Source organism: Tursiops truncatus, chromosome 1 (assembly GCF_011762595.2).
Source record: "Tursiops truncatus isolate mTurTru1 chromosome 1, mTurTru1.mat.Y, whole genome shotgun sequence".
Classification (NCBI taxonomy): domain Eukaryota; kingdom Metazoa; phylum Chordata; class Mammalia; order Artiodactyla; family Delphinidae; genus Tursiops; species Tursiops truncatus.
Window position 1 is genome coordinate 104,594,129 of NC_047034.1, and position 17,664 is coordinate 104,611,792.

The 17,664-nt window shown below is 36.5% G+C and overlaps 1 long non-coding RNA gene across 1 annotated transcript in view; it reads left to right on the forward strand.

The window, feature by feature from the left end:
- The window catches only part of LOC141275696 (uncharacterized), an 86,159-nt gene extending 68,910 nt beyond the window's left edge, over window positions 1-17,249 (forward strand). Inside the window, exons 2-3 of the long non-coding RNA XR_012323901.1 lie at window positions 16,742-16,797; window positions 17,193-17,249. This is a non-coding gene — a long non-coding RNA (uncharacterized lncRNA). The remainder of the gene's footprint in view (window positions 1-16,741; window positions 16,798-17,192) is intronic.
- Window positions 17,250-17,664: the final 415 nt, after the last annotated feature.

Here is a 17,664-nt window from a genome sequence, read left to right on the forward strand (position 1 = left end):
GTCTGTGGTCTTTTATTATGACAGCCTGAGCTGACTGATACTGTGGCCCAGCATTGCTCTAGTGGACGGTTCTTCATGTGGAAATAAGATTCACTCTAACACGAGCTGGGGAGTAAGATTCACTTTAACACGAGCTGTTGTTTCACAGTATTCATCCTGTCTCCTGGACTAGATTAGAAAGGTCTCAGGTTCAAAGACCATGTATTCTACTTCTTTATCTTGGCAAGGTAATTAGCACATTTGTACTAGATAAATACTTGTATATTAATAATGCTTTTGCATTTTATAGACTGTTCTGCCTTTTAAGTTTTATTATTTTCTTCTTCCCCCTAAATTCTGTGCATGACACTAACTGACCATCTTCATTACTAGTGCAAGAGAGCTAAATCTCCAACTAGAAAGCTCTGCTTCTGTGTGAGGATGTTAATTATTGTGTATTAATAGTATATCACCCTGATGAATGTAAAACTTTCAGCTAAAGAATCACAAAGTGAAAGTTAGATAATCTCATTGCAGTTGTCATGAAAATATAGTTGCTTGAGGGTTTGTGTTCAATCTATGCGTGAGCTGCTTTACATTTTTTAAAGAACTTTTTGGAAATATTTTTTAGCTTAAAAACAGTTACAAAAATAGTACAGACAGTTCCCACATTGCCCTCACTCAGATTCCCCTAATGTTAACATATCATATGGCCTTAGGGAAATTATAGAAACCAGGAAATTAATATTGATACAATTTATCAATGAATCTACAGACCTTGTTAGAATTTTGCCAATTGTCCCAGTACTGTCCTTCTTCTGAACAATTGCCACATTGCTCTTAGCTGTTCTTAATTTCCCCCAATTGTTAACAGTTGTTCAGTCTTTGTCTTTTATGACCTTGATATTTTTGAAGAGTACCAGTCAATCATTTTGGAGAATATTCCTCAATTTCTGTTTGAAGTCTTCTCATGATTAGATTAAGGTTATATATTTTTGGCTAGAAAACCGCAAGTAATGTGACATTCTCAGTGCATCATATCAGGAGATGTGATGTCAGTGTAGCTTATTACTGATGATTGTAACTTAGATCATTTGGTAAAGATGCTGTCTGCCAGGTTTATCCATTGTAAAGTTACTGTTTTCCCTTTTTAATTAATAAGTGAGGCAATACTCTGGGACTCAAAGTATTCCGTTACTCATCACACTTTTGCCTACTAATTTTAGCATTCATTGATGATTCTTGCCTACAACAATTATTTCTGTGGTGTCTGCCTAATGATAATTTTCTACTTCCATCATTCCTTTTAATTTATTAACTGGAATTCTATAGTAAGAATGAAATGCCCTTTCTCCTTTCTTTTTCTTCCTTCCTTTCTTTCTCTTTCTTCCTTTCTCTCTCCCCCTCTCTCTCTGTTCGTTCGTTCTTTCTTTCTTTCTTTCTTTCTTCCATGGATATAAATATAGATTCATGGATATTTCTTTTATTCTATTTGTATACAAATTTTATAAATCAATAAAGTCACTCTTCTAGCACCAATTAATATTAGACTTGGACTTGGAATGATGAGGCTGGTACGTTCTGATGTGTGTTAGTTGTGAAAAATAGAAATGGTACACGGCAATCTATGCCCTCAAGGCGTTAGTAGAATAACTGGGGAGACGGAGAGACACCCCAAAAGATACAATGATATTATATTTGTATAAAAGCTCAAGACGACAAGAGAAGACACAGTAAGATGCATAAACACAGTCTATGTTTGATTGCCAAATGAGGTAGTAAATGTTAACGCACTAAATGTTAAAGCTGACCACCTATGTTCTGCATAGGCCTGTTTCATGCTGCTCTGACTTGGAAGAAATCATAAAGCAAGTGCCATATTTTCCAGAAAGAAAAAATACCTCCTCATACCTATTTTCCTCATAGGTGAATACTGACCATTTATTTATGCATGAAAGTACAAGGAAGTCAATTAACTTGAGGTATAAAATCTCATAATCAGATTTGAGCTGCCTCTTTGGCCCTATATTAAAATTTTCTTCCTTAAAATCCACACCCCCATCTCATTCCAGGCACATGGAACTTAATTTTCCAGACTTAACACATTTCCGTGCCTCTGTACACACTATTCCCACAATCTGGAATGCCTTTCAATATGTCTGGAAAATTTATTCTCATCCTTTAAAACCAATCTCAAAAATCACCATCTCTCAGAAACAGTTAACTCCTCCATGCACACTTGTTTTCTGTCTCAGTACCCCCATTGTTCATTCATGGTTCATTCTAGATCTTACTGGTCAGTTGCAGTTTACCTGTCTCCTCCATGGCACTGAGACTTCACCAAGGGAGTAGCTCTGTCTTATGCTGTGCTATGCCTCAACATCTAGCTGAAACAGTGTCTGCAACAGAGCAAGTACTTGGTAAATGCTTGTTGAATGAATGAATGAATGATTCACAGTTGAATAATAAAACATTTTACAGATATACCAACTTTCTTTCAAAGATAATATTTCAACATATTTTCATGAATTGGCAACATCATAATTTCCCTTATTGGTGAGGTGCTTTGTCTTAGCCCACCTAGTCAGATCATTGAGGAGATTTCTTCCTGCTTATGAATGTTAGTTCTGGAAATGGTTGAATTGAATATCCACCTAGCCACCACTTCTCAATGTTATAAGAATTAGCACAGGACACAGGCTCTTAGCATATTGAGAATGCAAAAAATGCAGCATGTAGCCTTGCAGGCTGTTTCGGATTGTATCAAATCTGTTGCCGTATTTAATACTACAACCTCTGAGTATGGAAAGAAGTCAATAGATATGTGTACTTTATTTGTAAAAATACTTGGAGCCTGAAAATATCTTGCTCTAGGATTAAAATTTCATAATACCAAATTTAAATGCTTTTAGAGTCAACTTTAAGGGGTGTTATTTTGCCAAGTGAAAATTTTTTTATAATTCAAATATCCTTTAATATATCCAGGTTAAAACCCTTAATATTCCAGGTTTTCTTAAAATGTGCTTGCCTAAATTGCCTAAACTGCCTAAAACAGTTATTTGATATGTCTCTAGAAGTAGAAACCATAATGTAGAAGAATTCTGATGAGAAGAGTCAATAGAATTTTTAAAACATTGAGATAATTGGGAAAGTCAAATTTTAAACTGTTTTAACGAAGACAAATTTAGGATTTAAGTCTCATTCATAAGTACCAGGAACCCACAATCTCCACCTGTAGGAAAACATTTTGTTCTTGATTAATTGATCCATTTTCCGTAAATCGACAGCTTCATTCCTTAGTCTCCATGAAGAAATAAAAACAGAACAGATAGGGTATTAAAGAGCTTTCAGTACCCCAGGTACAAATTTATTTGAAAAGGAAATATTTTCTACAAATTGCCCAGCATTTGCTTCAAGTACCTTGAATCTTTGTGATTATATGTACTATTGAATTTATGTCAAAAAAATTTTAACTGATGTCTGTGTTCAGTTATATTGTTTCATGACTAAGCCTGATGGCAAATGATCTTGCTTATTAATACATTCATTAGAGTAAACTTGTAAAGCTTCTCCTTGCAGTTTACTGAGCTAACCAGGCTTCAAAAAAAATAAAACCATCCTCTTCAAATATTGTACATGGGTCTGTTTCCACAACCAGAAAAATCTGACAGTTCCTCTCCAGCATCTCGCCTTTGTGCACTTGCACTTTTGAATTTAATGAATACCAATGGTGAGTTCCCACACAAGGAAAAAAATCTATTTAATACATCTTGTCATAGAGGAATAGGTCTGTTTGGTTCAGGGACTGGATGCCATATTCTGAGCTTGATACTTGAAAGGAAATTGCATTTTTTTGTCAGACATTCACAAAAATTGAACTTTCTTAAAGATATAGGACTTCTATTGAAGCTGTGTCTGAGAGGCCTGAGCAGTGTTCACGAGGTCCATGCATCCCCTCTGGTCTGTTTGCACCTGAGGTCCCATGGCTGCACTGTTTGTGGGAGGGTGAGTAAGTGGAATATGAGACTGTGACTCTGAGTAAGCCACACCAAATACAAATGACTTGCCCATTTTCATCATCTGGTACTGTCTGCATCCCTTCTTTCCTGAAGATGTGACTAGTTAACTATTTTCCAGAGCTACTTAGGATGAACTATGAATGCAATGAATGCTATGATCAAGAATTTTAAGAATTACAAAGGGAGAGCTAATGTATATATATATGTGTGTGTGTATATATATCATATAGATTATATATACACACATATATATACTTATACATTCTGTGTTTAGATAATTAGAAGAGGCATGTATAGGCCATGCTTATGAATACATACACAAATATATACACACACATATAGACCTTCAAAATATATGTATACATACATAAATATTTGTGTGTGTTACACGTGGGGTGTGTGTGTGTGTGTGTGTGTGTGTCTGTGTAGATGAGACCAACTAGTCTAGAGTTCTGGAAAAGGCATAGGACATTATATCAAAAGATCTAGATTCCAGTGTCAGTCCTGCCACTTATAAACCAGGTTGCTCTGGGTAAATGACTTCATTTACTGAAGTCAGTTCTGAGCCCAAGTTTAATGTAATATAAAACTAGCGTTGTTATGTCTAGCTCAGCTGCATTCTCTGACAGAATTATAAAAATCAAATGGGATTTTACGTGTGAAATAATTTTGTCAAGTGTAAAGCACTTACGTCAATGTGAGTTAACATTCACTGATTCATTTTTTAAGCAACAACTATGTACCATACTAAAGATAGGTACATGATACAGTTCTTACAGACTCTCCCTCAATAGTTTAGTCTACATGGAAGTGGGTCAAAATTCAGAAACTTATGTGTAGTGTGATAAGCCTGATATTAAATTCTCATTTGTGTAAGTTATTTTGGAAACCACAGAGAAGGGGCTTATGGCCCAGTGTGTCGGGGGGAAGGAGGTTTCTTGAAGGAAATGTTGCATGGGCTCAGCCTTAAAGAGTGAAGAGGAGTTAAAATAGTGAAGGAGAGCAGGAGAACAAAGGGTATTTCAGAGAAACAGCGCGAGCACAGGTAGAAAAGCCGCAGACTGAGTGGGATGTCAGAAGCATTTGGGTATTGTTGGATAGCAAGAGGTAAGGGGGGGGGGGTCGGAGAGTGTTGCGACATAAGTAAGGGTGCTCAGGGTGAGCCGCATCCAAGAGGAGAATGGGAACTACGGAGGGGTTGCAAGCAGGCCAGCTGTGTGGACAGATTTCCATTTTAGATAAATCACTCTAGGGCTGTGTGCATGATAGACTTAAAGGGGACAAAACTGAGGGAAGAGAGACCTGCTAAGAAGCTGCTTCCATAGACAAGGCAAAGGTATCTCGGCCTTGGCACTATTAACATTTGGAGCCAGACGATTCTTTGTGATTTTGGGGGGTGGGTGTGGTCTATGCACTGTAGGATGTTTTGCAGCATCTCTGGCTTCTAACCAGTAGATAGCAGAAGAATCCACTCCCTACCCCTAGATATGACAACTAAAAATGTCTTCAGAGTTTCCAGGTGTCCCCTGGGAGGTACCGTTGCCTTGGTAGAGTATCACTGGCCTGGGTAAAAGTTGTGAAGGGTCGTTCTAGCACTTTGGTAATTGGCAATAGGACAGACTCCAGAAGACTTTAGGAGGTAGCATTGACAATCTCAATGATTGGTTTGTTGGAGAGGAAGAAGGAGGGGGAAGAGTCAAGAATGATCCAAACTTTTGGCTTTGTTGACTGGTTATGTCTCCAATTAAGATGAATAATAAAAGCGGATGGGCATTTAATTGGATATGGCCTCTTTCAGTATTTTGGCAGCAAAAAGGTAACTGGTCCTTCCTTATGTTCACTATCAGTAGATTTGACAAATATTAAAAGTTTATCTTACATGTCAATTAGAGTGAAGGTGAGGGGAATTTACTGGGAGAAGGGGAGAAAGAATGAATGGCTATCTCTGTTTAACAGATAAGTAAATCTTAGGGTCATAGAAGGATGTGAAATTGTCTGATCCTAGGGAATCAGGAGATATTTGCATAAACCTTCAACTTAAATGGGAACCCAATATATTTCTAATTCTAGACCTCTTCTCTATAACAGAGAGTTGTGTAGAATCAGAAGAGCAGTGGGCTGAGATGCCCTGGTGATACACTTGGTTGCTTTGGGGAAAGAATTTTCAGCAGTGAACTTGGGGAAGGGAAACTATACAATTGCAATGAGTTGAGTGTAAATTTAAGTTATGGTAACTGTAGATTAGATTTTTCTTTATGTATTTAATTAATTAATTAAATATAGTGGCTATACAGTATTCTATAAGTTATAGGTGTACAATATAGTTATTCACAATTTTTAAAGGTTATTCTTATTTATAGTTCTTATAAAATATTGGCTATATTCCCCATGCTGTACAATATATCCTTGTAGCTTATTTTATATATAATAGTTTGTGCCTCTTATTCCTCCACTCCTGTATTGCACCTCCCCTCTTCTCTTTCTCCACTGGTAACCATTAGTTTGTTCACTGTATCTGAGAGTCTGCTTCTCTTTTGTTATATTCACTAGTTTGCTGTATTTTTTAGATTATGCATATAAGTGATATCATACAGAATTTATCTTTCTGTCTGACTCATTTCATTTAGCAAATGCCCTCCAAGTCCATCCATGTTGCTGCAAATGGCAAAATTTCATTCTTTTTAATGACAGAGTAGTATGCCATCATAGGTATATACCACATCTTCTCTATCCAGTCATCTATCGATAGGTTGTTTCCATATCTTCGCAATTGTAAATAATGCTGCTGTAACATTTGGGTGCACGTATCTTTTTGAATTAGTGTTTTTGTTTTTTTTCAGATGTATACCCAGGAGTGGGATTGCTGGATCAAATGGTAGTTGTATTTTTAGTTTTTTATGAAACCTCCATACTGTTTTCCACAGTAGCTGCACCAATTTACATTCCCACTAATAGTGTACTGGTGTTCCCTTTTCTCCACATCCTCACCAATATTTCTTATTTATGTTCTTTTTGATGATAGCCATTGTGACAGGTGTGAGGTGATACCTCATTGTGGTTTTGATTTGCATTTCCCTGATGATTAGCAACGTTGAGCATCTTTTCACACGCCTGTTGGCCATTTGCATTTCCTCTTTGGAAAAATGTCTGTTCAGTTCTTCTGCCCATTTTAAAATGGGTTGTTTGTTTTTTTGATGTTGAATTGTATGAGCTGTTTATATATGTTGGATATTAATCCCTTATTGGTCATATCATTTGCAAATATTGTCTCCCATTCAGCAGGTTGTCTTTTTGTTTTGTTGATGGTTTCCTTTGCTGTATAAAAACTTTTAAGTTTTTGTTTGTTTGTTTTCTGTTTTCTTTTTTTGTTGAAGTATAGTCAATTTACAGTGTTGTGTTAGTTTCAGCTGTACAGCAAAGGGATTCAGTTATATATACATAAATATCTATTTTTTTCAGATTCTTTTCCCTTATAGGTTATTACAAAATATTGAGCATAGTTCCCTGTGCTATATAGCAGGTCCTTGTTGGTTATCTATTTTATAGTAGTGTGTATATGTTAATTCCAAACTCCTAATTTATACCTCCTTTTCCCTTTGGTAACCATAAGTTTGTTTTCTGTGTCTGTGGGTCTATTTCTATTTTGTATATAAGTTAATTTGTATCATTTTTTTTAGATTCCACATAGGAGTGATATCATATGATATTTGTCTTCCTCTTTCTGGCTTACTTCACTTAGCATGATAGTCTCTAGGTCCATCCATGTTGCTGCAAATGGCATTATTTCATTCTTTTTTATGGCTGAGTATTATTCCATGGGATAAATACATCACATCTTCTTTATTCATTCCTCTGTTGGTGGACATTTAGGTTGCTTCCATGTCTTGACTATTGTAGATGGTGCTGCAATGAACACTGGGGTGCATGTATCTTTTCAAATTATGGTTTTCTCCGGATATATGCCCAGGAGTGGGATTGCAGGATCATATGGTAGCTCTATTTTTAGTCTTTTAAAATACTGTTTTCCACAGTGGCTGCACCAATTTACATTCCCACCAACAGTGTAGGAGGGATCCCTTTTCTCCACACCCTCTTCAGCATATATTAGTTGTAAACTTTTTGATGATGGGCATTCTGACTAGTGTGAGGTGATAATTCACTGTAGTTTTGCTTTGCATTTCTCTAATAAGTAGTAATGTTGAGAATCTTGTCATGTGGTTTTTGTCCATCTGTATGTCTCCTTTGGAGAAGTGTCTATTTAGGTCTTCCACCCATTTTTTGACTGGGTTATTTGTTTTTTTCATATTGAGGTGCATGAGCTGTTTGTGTATTTTGGAGATTAAACCCTTGTCAGTTGCTTCATTTGCAAATATTTTCTCCTATCCTGATAGTTGTCTTTTTATTTTGTTTATGGTTTCCTTTGCTGTGCAAAAACTTTTAAGTTTAATTAGGTCCCATTTGTTTATTTTTGTTTTTATTATCATTACTCTAGGAGGTGGATCCAAAAAGATATTGCTGCAATTTATGTCAGACAGTGTTCTGCCTATATTTTCCTCTAACAGTTTTATAGTGTCTGGTCTTACATTTAGGTCTTTAATCCATTTTGAGTTTATTTTTGTGTGTGGTGTTAGAGAACGTTCTAGTTTAATTCTTTTACATAGCTGTCCAGTTTTCCCAGCACCATTTATTGAAGAGACTGTTTTTTCTCAATTGTGTATTCTAGCCTCCTTTGTCATAGATTAATGGACCATAGTGTGGGGGGGTTATTTTGGGACTCTATCCTGTTCCATTGATCTATGTGTCTGTTTTTGTGCCAGTAACATACTGTTTTGATTACTGTAGTTTTGTAGTATAGTCTGAAGTCAGGGAGCATGATTACTTCAGTTCTGTTCTTCTTTATCAAGATTGTTTTGGCTATTCAAGGTCTTTTGTGTTTCCATACAAATTTTAAACTTATTTGTTCTAGTTTTGTGAAGAATGTCATTGGTAATTTGATAGGGATTGCATTGAATCTGTATATTGCCTTGGGTAGTATAGTCACTTGAACAATATTGATTTTTTTCCATTCCAAGACCACAGTATTTCTTTCCATCTATTTGTGTTGTTTTTAATTTCTTTAATCAGTGTAGTTTTATTTCTAGGTATTTTTTTCTCTTTGATGTGATGGTAAATGAGATTGTTTCCTTAATTTCTCTTTCTGATACTTCATTGGTCGTGTACAGAAATGCAACAGATTTCTGTGTATTAATTTTGTATCCTGCAACTTTATGGAATTCATTGATGAGCTTTAGTAGTCTTCTGGTGGCATCTTTAGGATTTTCTATGCATAGTATCATGTCATCTGCAAACAGTGACAATTTTACTTCTTCTTTCCCAATTTGGATTCCTTTTATTTCTTTTTCTTCTCTGATTGCTGTGGCTAGGACTTCCAAAACTATGTTGAATAAAAGTGGTGAGAGTGGGCATTTTTGCTTTTTTTTTTATAGTTTGGTTAACAAGAGGGAAAAGGGGATTTATGGTAACAAGAGGAATCTTGAGGCTAAGAGGAGTACATTTTTCTCAAAATGTGAGAGATCTGAGCTTGTTTGGGGCCTAAGGCATTAGGGTGTGTGGTGGGGTAAAATGACAGATCCCAGAAATTCTGAGAATAAGGATGGGTCAAAAGAACAAATGAATTTATTCTAGAATAGGAAGAGGGACACATTCTTTGAGACTGAAGGAAGAAAGGAAGGAGAGAGCCATTTTATTATGATTAAATTTGTAGTTAGACATTCTGGAAGCTGAAGAAAATAATTACTGATGGCTTTTGTGATGAAAAGGGCCTCTGATTATCTGCTAAGAGTGAAAGCAATGTGAGTCATGAAGAATGGAATAACTGTGGAAGAGAACTGAGGAGGAACTGACCAAGAATGAATGAAAGAGACAGGGCAGAGCTGCATTTAGACAAAATGAATTTGTAGCTGTGTGGTTTTTCTCGAAGCAACAAACTGATGCCTAGGTATAGAAGCACAGAAAGTAAATTATAAGAGTGATATAAGCTGTGTTTTTCTAAGTGAATATGATGGAAGTACTAGAGTGTAAGGAGATTCAAAGGTGTTGATGAGACAGTAATTCAGATGATCAGTCATGAGGTTCAGGATGGGGGAAGAAAGAAGTGTCCAGTTCCATATTTACTAGCAGTTGGAATCTGGGCAAGTTGCTGAAGATGATGTGTGTGAAAAGTTTCTAACCAGGTACCTAATACATAATAGATCCTCACCAAATATTAGTTTCCGCTCTCTCTTTTCCCTTCTAGGAGAAGTAATAAAGGTAAGGAGGCCAGTGCCACCAAGCAAATGACACATTCAGAGTCTCAATCTCTTTAACTGTTAAATTGACATGATAATAATAATTGCTCTCTTTCCTCTATCTCAGGGAGTCATTGTAAGTTGTAATATAATGTGAAATTATAATCAGTGTAAATTGTAAAGTATTAGAGAAATGTAAGTTATTATGATTATAAATCCACATTATAGAGTAGTCAGGTAAATTTCATGGTCTTAATTATAAGATACAGTTCAGTGATACCTGTGAGTGAAAATATATTCTGCCATGTCATATCTTATTTTCAGAAATTGTATCCATGGTGGAAATAATAAAAGTAGCATGTGTTTTATTCCAGAATGATGGAAAAAGTATTATGATCATGTCATGAAACTATTAATATAATGATTATACTATATGGTAGAAAGTGCAAAATATGATTTGGGAAATAGATAATAATGAGGATTGGTGGAAAGCTGACTTTTTTTTTTAACATCTTTATTGGAGTATAATTGCTTTACAATGGTGTGTTTCTGCTTTATAACAAATTGAAGCAGCTATACGTATATATATATATATATATCCCCATATCTCCTGCCTCTTGCGTCTCCCTCCCACCCTCCCTATCCCACCCTTCCTATCCCACCCTTCTAGGTGGTCACAAAGCACGGAGCTGATCTCCTGTGCTATGCAACTGCTTCCCACTAGCTATCTATTTTACATTTGGCAGTATACATAAGTTCATGCCTCTCTCTCACTTCATCCCAGCTTACCCTTCCCCCTCCCCATGTCCTCAAGTCCATTCTCAACATCTGCCTCTTTATTCCTCTCCTGCCCCTCGGTTCTTCTTAATCTTTCTTTTTTTTTTTTTTTTTAGATTCCATATATATGTGTTAGAACCTGGTATTTGTTTTTCTCTTTCTGACTTACTTCACTCTGTATGACAGACTCTAGGTCCATCCACCTCATTACAAATAACTCAATTTCATTACATTTTATGGCGGAGCAATATTCCATTGTATATATGTGCCACATCTTCTTTATCCATTCATCTGTCGATGGACACTTAGGTTGCTTCCATGTCCTGGCTATTGTAAACAGTTGCAATGAACATTGTGGTACATGACTCTTTTTGAATTATGGTTTTCTCAGGGTATATGCCCAGTAGTGGGATTGCTGGGTCATATGGTAGTTCTATTTTTAGTTTTATGAGGAACCTCCATACTGTTCTCCATAGTGGCTGTATCAATTTACATTCCCACCAACAGTGCAAGAAGGTTCCCTTTTCTATACACCCTCTCCAGCATTTACTGTTTGTACATTTTTTCATGATGGTCATTCTGACTGGTATGAGGTGATAGCTCATTGTAGTTTTGATCTGCATTTTCCTAATGATTAGTGATGTTGAGCATCCTTTCATGTGTTTGTTGGCAACCTGTATATCTTCTTTGGAGAAATGTCTGTTTAGGTCTTCTGCCCATTTTTGGAGTGGGTTGTTTGTTTTTTTGATATTGAGCTGCATGAGCTGCTTTGTCAGTTGCTTCATTTGCAAATATTTTCTCCCATTCTGAGGGTTGTCTTTTCACCTTGTTTATGTTTTCCTTTGCTCTGCAAAAGGTTTTAAGTTTCATTAGGTCCCATTTGTTTATTTTTGTTTTTATTTCAATTTCTCTAGGAGGTGGGTCAAAAAGGATCTTGCTATGATTTATGTCATAGAGTGTTCTGCCTATGTTTTCCTCTAAGAGTTTGATAGTGTCTGGCCTTACCTTTAGGCCTTTAATCCATTTTGAGTTTATTTTTGTGTATGGTGTTAGGGAGTGTTCTAATTTCATTCTTTTACATGTAGCTGTCCAGTTCTCCCAGCACCACTTATTGAAGAGGCTGTCTTTTCTACACTGTATATTCTTGCCTCCTTTATCAAAAAATGTGGTGACCATATGTGTGTGGGTTTATCTCTGGGCTTTCTATCCTGTTCCACTGATCTATATTTCTGTTTTGGCGGCAGTATCATACTGTTTTGATTACTGTAGCTTTGTAGTATAGTGTGGAGTCCAGGAGCCTGATTCCTCCAGCTCCGTTTTTTGTTCTCAAGATTGCTTTGTCTATCCGGGGTCTTTTGTGTTTCCATACAAATTGTGAAAGGTTTTGTTCTTGCTCTGTGAAAAATGCCAGTGGTAGTTTGATAGGGGTTGCTTTGAATCTATAGATTGCTTTGGGAAGCATAGTAGTTTCACAATGTTGATTCTTCCAGTCCAAGAACATGGTATATCTCTCCATCTGTTTGTATCATCTTTAATTTCTTTCATCAGTGTCTTATAGTTTTCTGCTACAGGTCTTTTGTCTCCCTAGGTAGGTTTATTCCTAGGTATTTTGTTCTTTTTGTTTCAATGGTAAATGGGAGTGTTTCCTTAATTTCACTTTCAGATTTTTCATCATTATTGTATAGGAATGCAAGAGATTTCTTTGCATTAATTTTGTATCCTGCTACTTTACCAAATTCATTGATTAGCTCTAGTAGTTTTCTGATAGCATCTTTAGGATTCTCTATGTGTAGTATCATGTCATCTGCAAACAGTGACAGATTTATTTCTTCTTTTCTGATTTGTATTCCTTTTATTTCTTTTTCTTCTCTGATTGCTGTGGCTAAAACTTCCAAAACTACGTAGAATAACAGTGGTGAGAGTGGGCAACCTTGTCTTGTTCCTGATCCTAGTGGAAATGGTTTCAGTTTTTCATCATTGAGGATGATGTTTGCTGTGGGTTTGTCATATATGGCCTTTATTATATTGAGGTAACTTCCCTCTATGCCTACTTTCTGGAGGGTTTTTATCATAAATGGGTGTTGAATTTTGTCAAAAGCTTTTTCTGCATCTATTGAGCTGATCATATGGTTTTTCTCTTCAATTTGTTAATATGGTGTATCACATTGATTGATTTGCCTATATTGAAGAGTCCTTGCATTCCTGGGGTAAACCCCACTTGATCATGGTGTATGATCCTTTTAATGTGCTGTTGGATACTGTTTGCTAGTACTTTGTTGAGAATTTTTGCATCTATGTTCATCCGTGATACTGGCCTGTAGTTTTCTTTCTTTGTGACATCTTTGTCTGGTTTTGGTATCAGGGTGATGGTGGCCTTGTAGAATGAGTTTGGGAGTGTTCCTCCCGCTGGCATATTTTGGAAGAGGTTGAGAAGGATAGGTGTTAGCCCTTCTCTAAATGTTTGATAGAATTTGCCTGTGAAGCATCTGGTCCTGGGCTTTTGTTTGTTGGAAGATTTTTAATCACAGTTTCAATTTCAGTGCTTGTGATTGGTTTGCTTATATTTTCTATTTCTTCCTGGTTCAGTCTTGGAAGGTTGTGCTTTTCTACGAATTTGTCCATTTCTTCCAGGTTGTCAATTTTTTTGGTATATGGTTGCTTATAGTAATCTCTCATGATCCTTTGTATTTCTGCAGTGTCAGTTGTTATTTCCCCTTTTTCATTTCTCATTCTATTGATTTGAGTCTTCTTCCTTTTTTTCTTGATGAGTCTGGCTAATGGTTTATCAATTTTGTTTATCTTCCAAAGAACCAGATTTTAGTTTTATTGATCTTTGCTACTGTTTTCTTCATTTATTTCTGATCAGATCTTTATGATTTCTTTCCTTCTGCTAATTTTGAAGGCTTTTGTTCTTCTTTCTCTAATTACTTCAGGTGTAAGTTTAGGTTGTTTATTTGAGATGTTTCTTGAGGTAGGATTATATTGCTATAACCTTCCCTCTTAGAACTGCTTTTGCTGCATCCTATAGGTTTTGGGTCATTGTGTTTTCATTGTCATTTGTTTCTAGGTATTTTTTGATTTCCTCTGATTTCTTCAGTGATCTCTTGGTTAGTAAGAAGTATATTGTTTAGCCTCCATGTGTTTGTATTTTTTACAGATTTTTTCCTGTAATTAATATCTAGTCTCGTAGCATTGTGATCAGAAAAGATACTTGATACAATTTCAATTTTCTTAATTTTACCAAGGCTTGATTTGTGACCCAACATATGATCTATCCTGGAGAATGTTCCATGAGCACTTGAGAAGAAACTGTATTCTGTTGATTTTGGATGGGATTTTCTATAAATATCAATTAAGTCCATCTCATTTTTAATGTATCATTTAAAGCTTGTGTTTCCTTATTTATTTTCATTTTTGATGATCTGCCATTGGTGGAAGTGGGGTGTTAAAGTCCCCTACTACGATTGTGTTACTGTCAATTTCCCTTTTTATGGCTGTTAGCATTTGCCTTATTTATTGAGGTGCTCCTATGTTGGGTTCATAAATATTTACAATTGTTATACTTCTTCTTGGATTGATCCCTTGATCATTATATAATGTCCTTCCTTGTCTCTTGTAATAGTCTTTATTTTAAAGTCTATTTTGTCTGATATGAGAATTGCTACTCCAGCTTTCTTTTGATTTCCATTTGCATGGAATATCTTTTTCCATCCCCTCACTTTCAGTCTGTATGTGTCCCTAGGTCTGAAGTGGGTGTCTTGTAGACAGCATACGTATGGGTTTTGTTTTTGTATCCATTCAGCCAGTCTATGTCTTTTGGTTGGAGCATTTAATCCATTTATATTTAAGGTAGTTATCAATATGTGTGTTCCTATTACCATTTTTTAAATTGTTTTGGGTTTGTTATTGTAGGTCTTTTATGTTTCCTGCCTAGAGTAGTTCCTTTAGCATTTGTTGTAAAGCTGCTTTGGTGGTACTGAATTCTCTTAGCTTTTGCCTGTCTGTAAATCTTTTAATTTCTCCATCAAATCTGAATGAGATCCTTGCTGGGTAGAGTAATCTTGGTTGTAGGTTTTTCTCCTTCATCACTTTAAATAGTTCCTGCCACTCCCTTCTGGCTTGCAGAGTTTCTGCTGAAAGATCTGCTGTTAACCTTATGGGGATTCCCTTATGTGTTATTTGTTGTTTTTCCCTTGCTGCTTTTAATATTTTTTCTTTGTATTTAATTTTTGATAGTTTGATTAATATGTGTCTTGGCGTGTTTCTCCTTGGATTTATCCTGTATGGGACTCTCTGTGCTTCCTGGACTTGGTTAACTATTTCCTTTTCCTTAGTAGGGCAGTTTCCAACTATAATCTCTTCAAATATTTTCTCAGTCCCTTTCTTTTTTTCTTCTTCTTCTGGGACTTGTATAATTCAAATGTTGGTGCATTTAATTTTGTCCCAGAAGTCTCTGAGACTGTCCTCAATTCTTTTCATTCTTTTTTCTTTATTCTGCTCTGCAGTAGTGATTTCCACTATTTTTTATTCCAGGTCACTTATCCGTTCTTCTGGCCCAGTTATTCTGCTATTGATTCCTTCTAGAGAATTTTAAATTTCCTTTATTGTGTTCTTCATCATTGTTTGTTTGCTCTTTACTTCTTCTAGGTAAAGTAAAGAGCAAACAAATGCTTGTTAAGCATTTCTTGTATTTTCTCCATTCTCTTTCCAAGATTTTGGATCATCTTTACTATAGTTACTCTGAATTCTTTTTTCAGGTAGACTGCCTATTTCCTCTTCATTTGTTTGGTCTGGTGTGTTTTTACCTTGCTCCTTCATCTGCTGTGTGTTTCTCTGTCTTCTCATTTTGCTTAACTTACTGTGTTTGGGGTCTCCTTTTTGCAGGCTGCAGTTTCTTAGTTCCCGTTGTTTTTGGTGTCTGCCCCCAGTGGCTAAGGTTAGTTCAGTGGGTTGTGTAGGCTTCCTGGTGGAGGGGACTAGTGCCTGTGTTCTTGTGGATGAGGCTGGGTTTTTTCTTTCTGGTGGGCCGGACCACGTCTGGTGGTGTGTTTTGCGGTGTCTGTGACCTTATTATGATTTTCGGCAGCCTCTCTTCTAATGGGTGGAGTTGTGTTCCTGTCTTGCTAATTGTTTGTAATAGGGTGTCCTGCAGTGTAGCTTGCTGGTCGTTGAGTGCAGCTGTGTCTTAGCGTTGAGATGGAGATCTCTGGGAGAGCTTTTGCCGCTTGATATTGTGTGGAGCCGGGAGGTCTCTGGTGGATCAGTGCCCTGAATTTAGCTCTCCCACCTCAGAGGCACAGGCCTGACACCCGACCAGAGCACCAAGACCCTGTCAGCCGCACGGCTAAATCAGTGCCTCCCCATGTGATCCACGCCTAGAAATTACTTGGAGTATCTCGTCCAGCTGCTAGTGGCTGCCAGCATTTCTAGGCTTGTGACTACATCAGTCTTCAAGGCCAGCATCTTTAACTCTCTGCTCCATCTTCACATCACCTTCTCCTCTGTGTGTGGTTGGATTTCCCAGAAAGCTGGCTTATAATCAACTAGTTTAATTGCTGGGGAGGTGATAGGGGAAAATCTGCCTGCCAAGAAGACCTAGGTCAAGAAAAAACTGATTTCATAGCCAGGAGATGCTCATGACAATGGGACATAAATTCTTCTGTCTCAATCTACTCTTAGGAATGGTCACCAGAGCCTGTTTTATCCTCCTAAGGGAAGAAGTTGCCATCTAAAAGGTAGGAGTAAGGAAAGATAGGTTATTCCTCTGACAGATCCTTACTTATTACCTACATATAACTAAGTCACCTATAGATCCTCACTGGCTTTATGAATAGTGTGATTTTAGGAACTCCAAAGATATTTTTCCACTTACTTGATGTAAGAATTGTCACAGACTCATTTAAGATAGAAAAGTCTGGTTAAAATAATAGGTTAAAATTTATCCACACTGAATTAGTGAATGCCTAATTCCTGCTTTGATAGAGGCAAGAGGCTGGCTAGGCATAGAACACCTGAAATAGGGGTTGAGGAGGGACGAAGTCACTAATGAGAGGGGAAAGACCACAGAAAGGTAGATTGGGAATACTGAAGACAAACTAAACTGATTTCACAGGTAGTCCTTTTTCTGCAGGGCGTGAACCCTGCAGACATCACATGGCTCTACCACCCCTCCAGCCACATCTTTTAAAGCCTGTCTTTGTTATTAAGGAGTTTCATCATCTGTGGATTGAGATTATTTCTATTATTACTTCTATATTATTATTTCTATAATTATTTCTATTTTCTATCCAGAGTATAATCCTACCACACAATAATTTTTAAAACATTTTGAAAGTTTATTGCCAACCACATTAATTGTTAGATGACAAGGAGCCTATTCTATAATAAAAATAAATTTTTTATTGATTGTTGTCAGTAAAAATGTATGGCTTTGTGCAAGTTATCTAATCTTTCTCATCTTTCCTTATCTCCCTATAAAATTAGAGAAGTAGATGAGTTGATCTCTAAAATCCCTTCTAATTCTAGATTTCTACCCTTCTATGATACAGAGTGAAAGGTATGTTAGACAATGACAAGATCCAATTTATTCAATAGTTGCCAAT